Below are 10496 nucleotides of genomic sequence, written 5' to 3' on the forward strand. Positions count from 1 at the left end.
GAGGTCCTAGGGTGAATAGATTGGATGGGGGGTCAGGTAAGGAGTTGGGGGTGATTAATTTTCCTTAAAGAAAAGGGAATGAGCTAGGCAGATACACAGAATGTATAGATCATTAGATTTAACCCATCCACTGAATACCGAAGCAATATTTAGAGATAGCTCCATCTGTACATACCATAAGCACTTCAAATTCAGTTTGTCCAAGAATGAACTCATCATCGATACTGAAGCCTGTGGGCCTCCGTATTTCCACTGAATCCATCACCACTCTCCTGGGCCCCCATATTTACAATTTGACAGTCTACTTTGACTTACTGTCTCTATCAACACAATCACCATTTCCGATCAGTTAGCAAGTTAGTCATTTTTACATCTACAGTGCCTATCAATTCTACTCGCTCCTTCATTTACCCATTGACAGCACTCTGTTTCAGACTCTTATTACCCAACTAGTATATGCAATGATATATGCAAAGACAAAAATATCTTTGTCTCCAATATCTGTTCTTTAAATCCATCCTATAAATTGATGCCAGAAAATGTTATTCCCCAAATTTCACTCTCTAGCTCAGAAATCTTTAATGCTTGAAACCAAATTCCAGTTCCAAATTCCAAAGCCAATATTTAAAATAATACCTGGAATATATTCCTATCTGACTTCTCGTCTGGTCCCAATATGTCTCCTTTCTATGTGGAAAAAATATGACCTTTAAAGCATTCTCTGTTCTGATGACTTGTCAATGCATGTAGGACTTCCTCTAGGTAACCTGGACCTCTTCTCTTTCTTGTTACCACTATTTTGCTCATATCATTGTTTCATTGTAGAATACCAGCTTCTAACCAGACTGGCCAGAGTTTTATAGTTTGGCTTAGAAAAAAACTTAACAAAATAAACAAAGAGAAACAAATGAACAAAACCCTGCTCTTTAAAGATCCCTTTCCTTGTACCCTCCTTACCACAAAATATGGAAAGAATCTATCTTAGTATAAAGTCAGTAAAAATTTTCTGTACCTCTCCTCTAGTACATATCATAATCTGATATCAGTATGTTTCCAATTTTTTTAATCATGCTTTTCCCTTCTCTCCATCAAAAAAGAGAGGAAAAAGAAAGGAAAAGAGAGAGAAGGGAAAAGAGAAAGAGGGAGAGTTATAAACTCCTTGCTTTGGCTCTCTCTCATAAAGAATTTACATATGCAATATACAGTAGAGAAAACAATGTCCTTTCATTGCTTCCCCATGAAAATCTTTGCTTAAGGTAGGTTGATACTGTATTTTTACTTAAAAAAACAATAAATTCCACTTCCTTTCTCAAAACCAGACCCTAAAGATCATCTTTTCTTCTGATAGATTCAGGCAGAAGAGAAGAAAATCAAAGCCTCAATGCCAGTAACCACTACCACTTTTGTACCCTCCAATAGAAAAACCGAAACCAAAAAAACAAAAAACAGAGCCAATGCCTCACTTGGATACAAGATTGCATTTTCAAAAGCAAAATGACACTATATGCATAACTAAATAGCTACTCAGTAATTGTGACCTAATTTGGATCCTTTACTCTGATCAGTTATATCAGCAGCTTCCCTTTACTCTATGTACTTAGCAGGGTCAGTAACAGACACACAACAAAGAGATGCAGAGAGGCTGAGGTTCAGAAATGCTCCCATCCCCCACCCAGAGGACATATTTTCCTCTACCTCTGGTAAGATTTAATAAATATAAAGAGCTGAACATTAATTTGGAACTCAGATGATATAATTTGTAGTCTTCTAATGATAATCACCCCATATATCATAATATACATGATTATCATAAGAAAGTTTTCAACAATCAAATATTTTGACCATAGATTTTACCTTCATTAATCCTCCATGACCTAGTCTCTTGTTTCCTAAATTTTCTATCATAAATACAGTGGCATATATGAAAAATCAAAGATTTCATGGAAATTGAAATGTTGAAATTACTCCTTTACCAATAACTAGAACATAATACAAAAAAACAAAAACAAAACAAACAAACAAACAAAAAAAAACCCAGAGGTTTACTAAACTCTTTAAATGTCCTAATTTCCCAAGAGATATGTGGTAGCTTTCAACTTTTTCTATTTCTACTTTTGTGTTGTGTAAATTATACAAAAGTAGCAGATTGCATGATTTTTTTTATAAATGAAAAAAACTGCACTAGCTTAGAAAAATCCCTGGAGGCTTTCTTGGACCATTCTTCTACAAGGAGCAACAATTATTCTGCTTTTGGCAAATAGTATCTCATGCTGAGGGAATACATGTACAGTAATAAAAAAAAGCTGTGAAGAATAGGATAAATATATTGTTTTAGTATATTCAATATTAAAGATATTTTACTTTGAAATATTTGGGCTTTGAAAAAAATCATACAGTAACATATTTTAGAACTCACCCTGCACAGACAATATATCTGATGGGCAATATAAAATCCTATTGTTAACCTCTAACAAAATGGTGGTTGAAAAAATTAGAAATATCTTCTTCAGATATCTGTCTGTAATGTTAACCCCACTTTGTGAATATTAATCAATTTTTACAGTTTAACTAAAATAACAGTTTTAAGTACATTATTCATAGTTGAAAAGTCTGCCAATGCAATATCACCCTCAGTAAATGTTTTGTTTCTCATACTCATGTGGCCAAAAACTTGGCATTAAGAACACTAAATAAAGTCACTTTGTTATGTTTTAATCCTAGACATCCTGGTCTGCCAAGAAAATTAAAGTGTTCCTGAGGAAATAAAGCCTCCCTATAATGAAATTAAGTTTCCGATTAAATGTCTGTAATCTAAAAGTCATAAGGGATAGTTAAATGTATATAAGACAGCAGGTCAGATAGAAAACATTGGCTGTCTACATATAATCACTGACTAAGTTGTTTTGATCCGAACTTCTATTTTTGGCAAACAACCACCTACACAAGAAGAATAACATAACAATCATCCAGTGAAGAAGCAAATAGCTTCTAACATCTACTAGGGAGGAAGTTGGCACTGGAGGAAAATGAAAGGAAATTTTACCATGGGACAGAATGAACAACCATAGACAAAAAGCCTTAACATAATATGGAGACAGCCTTAAATACTTCAATGAACCTAGATCACATTTTCCCACCTATAGTCATTTGTTGCACTCATTCCAGAAACACGGATTTTTGTGAGGGCATTTTGTGATAGAATTTTTATAGATGACATTAGAAGAGGCAGTTAGGAGAGTTATAGCTCCTGAATGTGTACAGACTTCTGAAATAGCAAGTAAAACAAACAGAATAATTCACCACCACAACAAAAATACCACTTTTCTAGCCATTCTTACTTTAGAGACATTATAAAGAGACAAAAAAAAAATTAAATAGCAGTATTATTATGATGATCTCACCACAAAAAAAAAGTAAGACAGTTTCAGGATATTTATTTAATCAACATATTTATTAAGCTCCTACTAAGTTCCAGACACAGCAGATACAGCAATGAACAAACTAGATAAAAATATCTGCCCTCACACATCTTAGGATCTAACAAAGAAGATCAAATTATACAAGTATAATTAAGCAATTCATTATTTACTTTATCTCTGTGAAACATATAATGAAGGAGAGTACAGGATGCTCTCAAAGTACATTATGGATTCTGAGTCTTGGGAGAAACATTTGGAAGGTCTCCAAAAGAGGTTTCCAAGAACACTCATCATCTCTTTGACTACACACCTGATATCTGTCCTCACTGACCATCTATTCATATGATGGATTTGGTGTTTTGACTTCACTGTGGTGTTGTTTCTGACGAGCATGCTCATGTGTCGGGGTGGGGGGTAATTCAGAAGATCAGAGGGGAGGTCAGATAGCAATAATACTAGAGTAGAATGCTGTCTTTCTGTGACTTACTATTACTTCATTTTGAGCCTTCTCTATTTCCTGATACTTTTCTATTACCATATTCTCCCCAACCAGTAGTAATCATATATTGAGTTAGTCTTTGTCATCTTCTCATTTAATCCTTATGACATTCTCAATGAGTTAGAGGCCATTATTGCTATTAACACAAAGATACTAAGACTCAGAATTCATTACCTGAATGAGCACGCAAAATCCATCAAAGAATTGGCTGACCACACAACAAGCTTGTGTAAGATGGGGGGCTCCCAAATATGGCATGGCAAAGTATCTCCTTGACAAGCATGATTTGGGAAACAGTGATAATGAGAGCTAAGCCTTGGGATGTCTTTCCATAGCTGCAAGGGTGACTTCCCTGGTCACCAAGGTGGTGCATTCATGTTGAAGGTACCACTACCTTTTCTATAAGGTGTACCAAAACACCTACTTAACTTATCATTAGTACCATTTCCTTCAAATAAAGTAATTTGGTAAACCACCCCCCCAGCCAGTAAAAAATACTAAGACTGAGATAAATTAAGCAGAAATGAGTTGCCATGCAAAACGTGTCACTACTGTGCACCCATCAGTAGTAAGTACATCTTGAGGTTTATTGTGCTGGGACCAAGTCTGAGAAAAGTGGGGGATAGGTGCACTGCATCCTTTTTTGGCTACTACAATTTTGACATTCTGTTTTAAGTGTCTAGATCTTATATTTAAAGCAGAGTTTTTTGTGCATAAACATTAAATTGTATTAGAAATTTAGGCAACTGGGGCGCCTGGGTGGCTCAGTGGATTAAAGCCTCTGCCTTCAGCTCGGGTCATGATCCCAGGGTTCTGGGATCCAGCCCCGCATTGGCATCAGGCTCTCTGCTCATCAGGGAGCCTATTCCCTTCCTCTCTGCCTGCCTCTCTGCCTACTTGTGATCTCTGTCTAATAAATAAATAAAATCTAAAAAAAAAAAAAAAAAGAAAGAAAGAAATTTGGGCAAATGAACTATTTCTAGGCTTTTCCCTGGATCAGGACTAAGATTAGTCTTCAGAAGTTGTATGATTTTCTGAAGAGGCTAATACTCACTGGAAAGCAAACGATGAGAACAGAATCTTTTGTTCCCAGCCCAGATGCCAGTTTTGTTACCAATAGTAATACTAGATTACAGATAAAAAGGAAGATAGAAAATCACTATGGGTGTTTTTATGTGGCTTGTTCATACTTTCCTGGGAATTTAGTATCTGATTAATTCAAGTTTTCAGTGAACTGGACTTTTTTTTTTTTTTTTTTTTCCTGTTCAGGTATGAAGTTTACAGTTGAACAAACTCAGAGGCTTTCCAACCTGGTTGCATGTAGTCATCACATGAGGAGACAGAGATGTCTTTTTCTTACCTTTAGATATTATGATTTATTTGACTCATATGGAGCCCAAACATTGGTTTTGTTTTTTTTAAAACCACTTCTCAAAGTGATTCTAATATCTACCTAGGGTTGAAAATCAATGAGCTCTGTTAGCAGGGAAAAGAGAGAGTAATCTCACCAAACTCAACTCTAAGTAACCTTGAGGAGAGCAAGAACATTTTAGTGCTTCACAGTGGCCACAGCAGAGTTGATGGTGAAGGGGGTGACAGAGTGGTTGTGGGTTTGTTTGTACGTGTTTTTGAAGAGAGGCAGCTTGGAATCCTTAACTACACTGGCTGTGGGGAGATGAGATGGGTATTCTACCCTCAGTGGATAAACATGGTTATAAACAGATTTCTATGAGGAAAATGGAACTTTTGAGGTTAAATTAATGCAATGGTGAATTTCAAGGAAGATACACAAGGGCCAGTTTACTAAAATTGAGTGTAAAACTGAGGAGGTCAGTGGAGAAAAAGATAGGATAGCTCCAGTGTGAGCACAGGGCATGAAAATCTGTCTAATTAGGTTAGTATTGCCACTTTTTCTTTTGCTCTGTGAATGTGTCGTTCCTCACAATAATAATGATTTACTGACTAATCAAGTTACAGAGACCATTATTTAAATGGCATTCATTTTCTCGATAACTGTGGAAGTGGGCATATTTCTTGTTGTCTTTCTCTCAATGTCTGATTGTGAATGCTTATGTTAGTAAATTACCAAAGAAGAGATGAAACAAGATAGAATAATAAAATCCTCCTCAGTTTACTTCAAATCAGGGATTACCGTTTTGGAACAACCAGCTGAAATGCCCACATATTCTTTGTCTTTTGCTTTTTAGCTCTTTTTTTTTTTTTTCTTTCATCTGATTTTCTGCTGAGGAGACTATTTTGCTGTGATTATTTTCCTTTGACCAGGATATTTAACCTCACACAATGCAGATTTTCCATTGCTACAATTGTGAACTTAACACAGTGAGAATTTTCCATCTCCTTTGACTAGTTTATGCTCTAGAATACAACATTGATTTCACTTTCCATTCCACACAAATTTATACCTTATTTTTATTTATGTCACATATGGCTTTATTATTATCTAAATCATAGAATCAGATAAAGGTGGATAATGTAGGGAAAGTGCTATTTATGGAAGAAGTTAGATTATCATTGATACAAACAAATTCAGAGAATATATATTAGGCTTCTACTACATGTCAGGTATTATGGGATCAGTGGCTCTCAAGCTTTCTTGTATGTCAGAATTACCTGAAAGCCTTGTTAATACACAGATCTCTGGGTCCCACTTCTAGTGTTTTTGAATCAGTGTGTGTGAGATGTGACACTGTGTATCAGTTATACTCAAATTAAAAAAAATTTTTTTAAAAACAACAATGAGATAACTTTTCTTATTTACCCAACTGTCAATAAGTTAAAATTGGGGTAATTCCTAAAGTTTTTGAAGAAAAGAACTGAAATTCTCATTCACAGCTGACAGTAATAGGAGCATTATTAAAATCACTCTGGAGATGATGGAGAGGTTATCTAGTAAAAAGAAGTTGCTTACACCTATGATCCATAATTTCTACTTCTAGATGAATTGCATAGAAATCTCTTATAGAGACGTAAAGAAGACTTTATAATGATGTTCATAGTAGCAATGCACAATACTGAAAAATTGGAAATGATTTAAAGGTCCATCAATAGAACTATGTTATATTCAAGTGATAGGATATTATACAACAGTTAAAATGAATAAACTGAAGTTATAAACATATCAACATAGAAAAATATCATTGACATATTCAGCAAAAATAGAATGTAGAAAATATATATTATATACTTGTTATCAAATTTTAAGTATTGCAAAATCACAGTACTATTTAGTAACACATACATATGAAAGTTAAAAAAGGTCAGCATGATAAACACTAAATTTATCTGCAGAGAGAAAACATGGAGTTGGGGAGATACGTTTATAAACTTTTTTTAAATGTAGAAATCAAATTCTTAAATTATCTTCATTTTGCATACCACTGGTGATATGTACATAATTTTATTTAAAAAAGCACATCTGAAATCCATCTGCAATCACTTTCATGTTATGCATGGCCTTGCTAAGACTATAGGCAATGTCCTTAATGTCCACAGGTAAATTAAATAAGGCCATTAGTTCATTAATACTCTTGTCATAGAGAACAGGTGTCTTTTGTCTCCCTCCTCTTAAATCTGGACAGGCTCTGTGTCTGCATTTTACAACAGAGTATGCCAGAAGTGATGTTAATCCAGTTTTAGAGCTTTGTTCTTAAGAGACTGGCAGCTTCTCCTGTCACTGGGAAGCCTGAGCAGCCTTGTAAGAAACCTGACTGTTCTGGGAGCACATATGGGTCCTCTGGCACACAGTTCCAGCTGGGCTCAGCCTTCCTATGGCCTCTGCCAAGGAACTAGGCTTGTCAGTTAAGCCTTGTGGGACCTTTCAGACCAGCCATTCACCAGCTAGGTACATGAAGTGACCTCAGTAAACTTCAAGCAGAGGAGAAAAATCATGCATTTGATTCCTACAGGAATTCCTGACCCTAAAATTGTGCTAAAATAAAATGGCTATTGTTTTAAGCTACAACATTTGGGAGTAGTTCAAGAGATAACCAAAAAAAAAATCCTCTGAAAATGCTTCTAATCTCTCTTGTAATCTTTGGTTAAGCCACAGAGAAACAGTTTTTCTGGTGTCCTCTAGATGATCTTTTCATGCTAAAAAGCAAGGTACTATTTTCGATCCTTTAAATAGGAATTACTTGCTAGAAAACATTATTTTCCCTCCCATTATATTTTGTCTATATTCTATCCACACAAAGTCATTGAGAACCATGCTAATTTCTCCTGTGTCTGCCATATGGGTTACAGTTATTTTTATTTCTGTGCCTCACCTCACATATTTCTATTATTTAGCATAGGCTGCACTATTTTCATAAATCCTTAAAGCATTTTGGGAACAAATGGGTGTTCTGAGGTTGATATGCCATGCTGAGGGACTAGAAAATGCAAAGCCCCTAAATAGAAACAAGTTCAATGTGAAGAACAAACGAAAGGCAAAAAGCACGTGGGGTTGTGGTAAAAGAAGATAGACATGTAGGGACAACATGGCCTACTGAGTATGGGAAGTCGTTTGCATTTTAGTCAAAGCAATGGAGAATCTTTGGAGAGTTTAAAGCAGGAACATGATTCTGATCTTCTGTGTCGTAAGGATCACTTTGCCCTCTGTGAGGAGGATGGATTTGAGGGGTACCCTTCTACCTCCTTGTTGCCAGCCCCACTTCCTAGGGCTGAATCTGGTTCTCAGTTTGCTCTGCCTCATCTTAGTTGGACTCTGATTATCTCACCACACCTGTATGGCTCTAATCATCTTCCTTATCCTCATAAACATGGGCACTCACACTGCTATTTTAGTACATTATGCTTGATTATGAATAGGGTTGGAACAGAATAGTTATATACTTTGATGTTCATCTGATCTCACTCTGAACACCACTTCAATATTTACCTTATGTTATGTTCTAATGTTCTTCCTGGGTGCGAATAACTCTCCAAATCCTCAAATATAGCTGTTCATAAGCTAACCTTGTAACATTTCTCCATATAATCTACATTTAGTTCCTAAAACTATCAGTTCTAAGAAAGAACATGCTTCATTATTTTCCAAAACTTGGAGGAATTGATAAGATCAACTAGGTGCATATATCCCAACCTTCACACTGAAGCCAAAGCTTATGGGAAATCATTCTATTAAGGCATTAATGAAATTTTTATCTCCAAGGGAAAAAAAGCAAAATTTAAAGATTCTGTAATTTTTAAAGATTTGTTATCAGTTTCAATTAAAAATTGATTTAAAAACTAATTTTGAAAAATAAAACCTAAAGCTCTAAAATCATAATCAGTAAGGTATATTTTCAAATCTAAAGCTTTTGTGTGTATATATGCATATATAAACATATTTCTTAAAATTATCTTTTTTTATTCGTGGAGTAGTTTGCTGAAATACATACCCACATACATGCATGTTAATGAGGAAGTTATCTGAAAATTTGGGGGAACCAATAAAGGCATGTTCCTCCGTTGACTGAATGGCTAAAGTTAGTGAATTGGGAATTGCGTAGGTGGATAGGATAAGGCACCTTGCAGACACTTAAGTAAAGCACTTAGAAATGTTACAAGTAACCCCACTGTCCGTAGGAAATGGTATAATGTAGACTTACTTAAAAGTTTATCAGATAATTAATAATTATCTTCTTTCTGAAAGAAAGAAAGAAAAAGAAAGAAGGAGATCTAGGTCCATGAGGGGTCAGAATCTAGAGGTTACCTAACCCCACGCTCCTGAACCAGTGCACAGCCTGGGAGAGCACCATGAATGATAGCCAAATAATCTGACCACTGAGGGCTATAATCTTGAGAAGATACAAATGGGACTCACTGGCACAGAAGAGAGGAACTGTTCTCTCACTATCGGTCACAGGAGCCCGTGCAGGCATGTGAAAGAGGAGAACACCACCACAGCAGTGGTCATGTATGGTTTTCATACCATATCGGCACATCTTCCACAAGGACGTCGGGTCCTTGAGGAAAGAAATGGTCACAGTAAAGTGATCAGATTCCAGTTACATTCTACTTGGGCATGGATTTTAGACTGATACTTTTCAGACCATGGAAAACGTCAATATTACTCAATAATATAAAAAAGAAGTATGACCTTAGATAGGAATTATTGAATATCCTGAGGATGAGGCAGTGGGAACTCAAAATGTTGCTTGGAAGAATTAAATATCCTGACCACACATGACCGCTGCTGCAGCAACTTGAACAGGAGAAGCAGCAGCCCTAAGGTGGGGAGAACAGGCCCAGGATTCCACCCTTGCACTGAGCCACCCAATCTCTGCCCAAATGATGGAAGAATTAAATGTCTGTGACTGGATTTGCATGATGATTTGGTAAAGCAGTTTATGTAAGCCGCATCAGAAGAGATGTTCAAATTAAAAAAAAAAAAAAAGGGAAGAAGAAGGAGAAAAAAAAACAAAAGAGAAAAACACAATATTCTCTAAGGTCTATATATATCCCTATATGAAGCTATCAATAAGAAATAGCTTAGGGGCGCCTGGGTGGCTCAGTGGGTTAAAGCCTCTGCCTTCAGCTCGGATCATGATCTCAGGGTCCTGGGATCAAGTCCC

This window comes from Enhydra lutris, unplaced genomic scaffold (genome assembly GCF_002288905.1).
Source record: "Enhydra lutris kenyoni isolate GAN:26980312 unplaced genomic scaffold, ASM228890v2 scaffoldscaffold2, whole genome shotgun sequence".
NCBI lineage: Eukaryota > Metazoa > Chordata > Mammalia > Carnivora > Mustelidae > Enhydra > Enhydra lutris.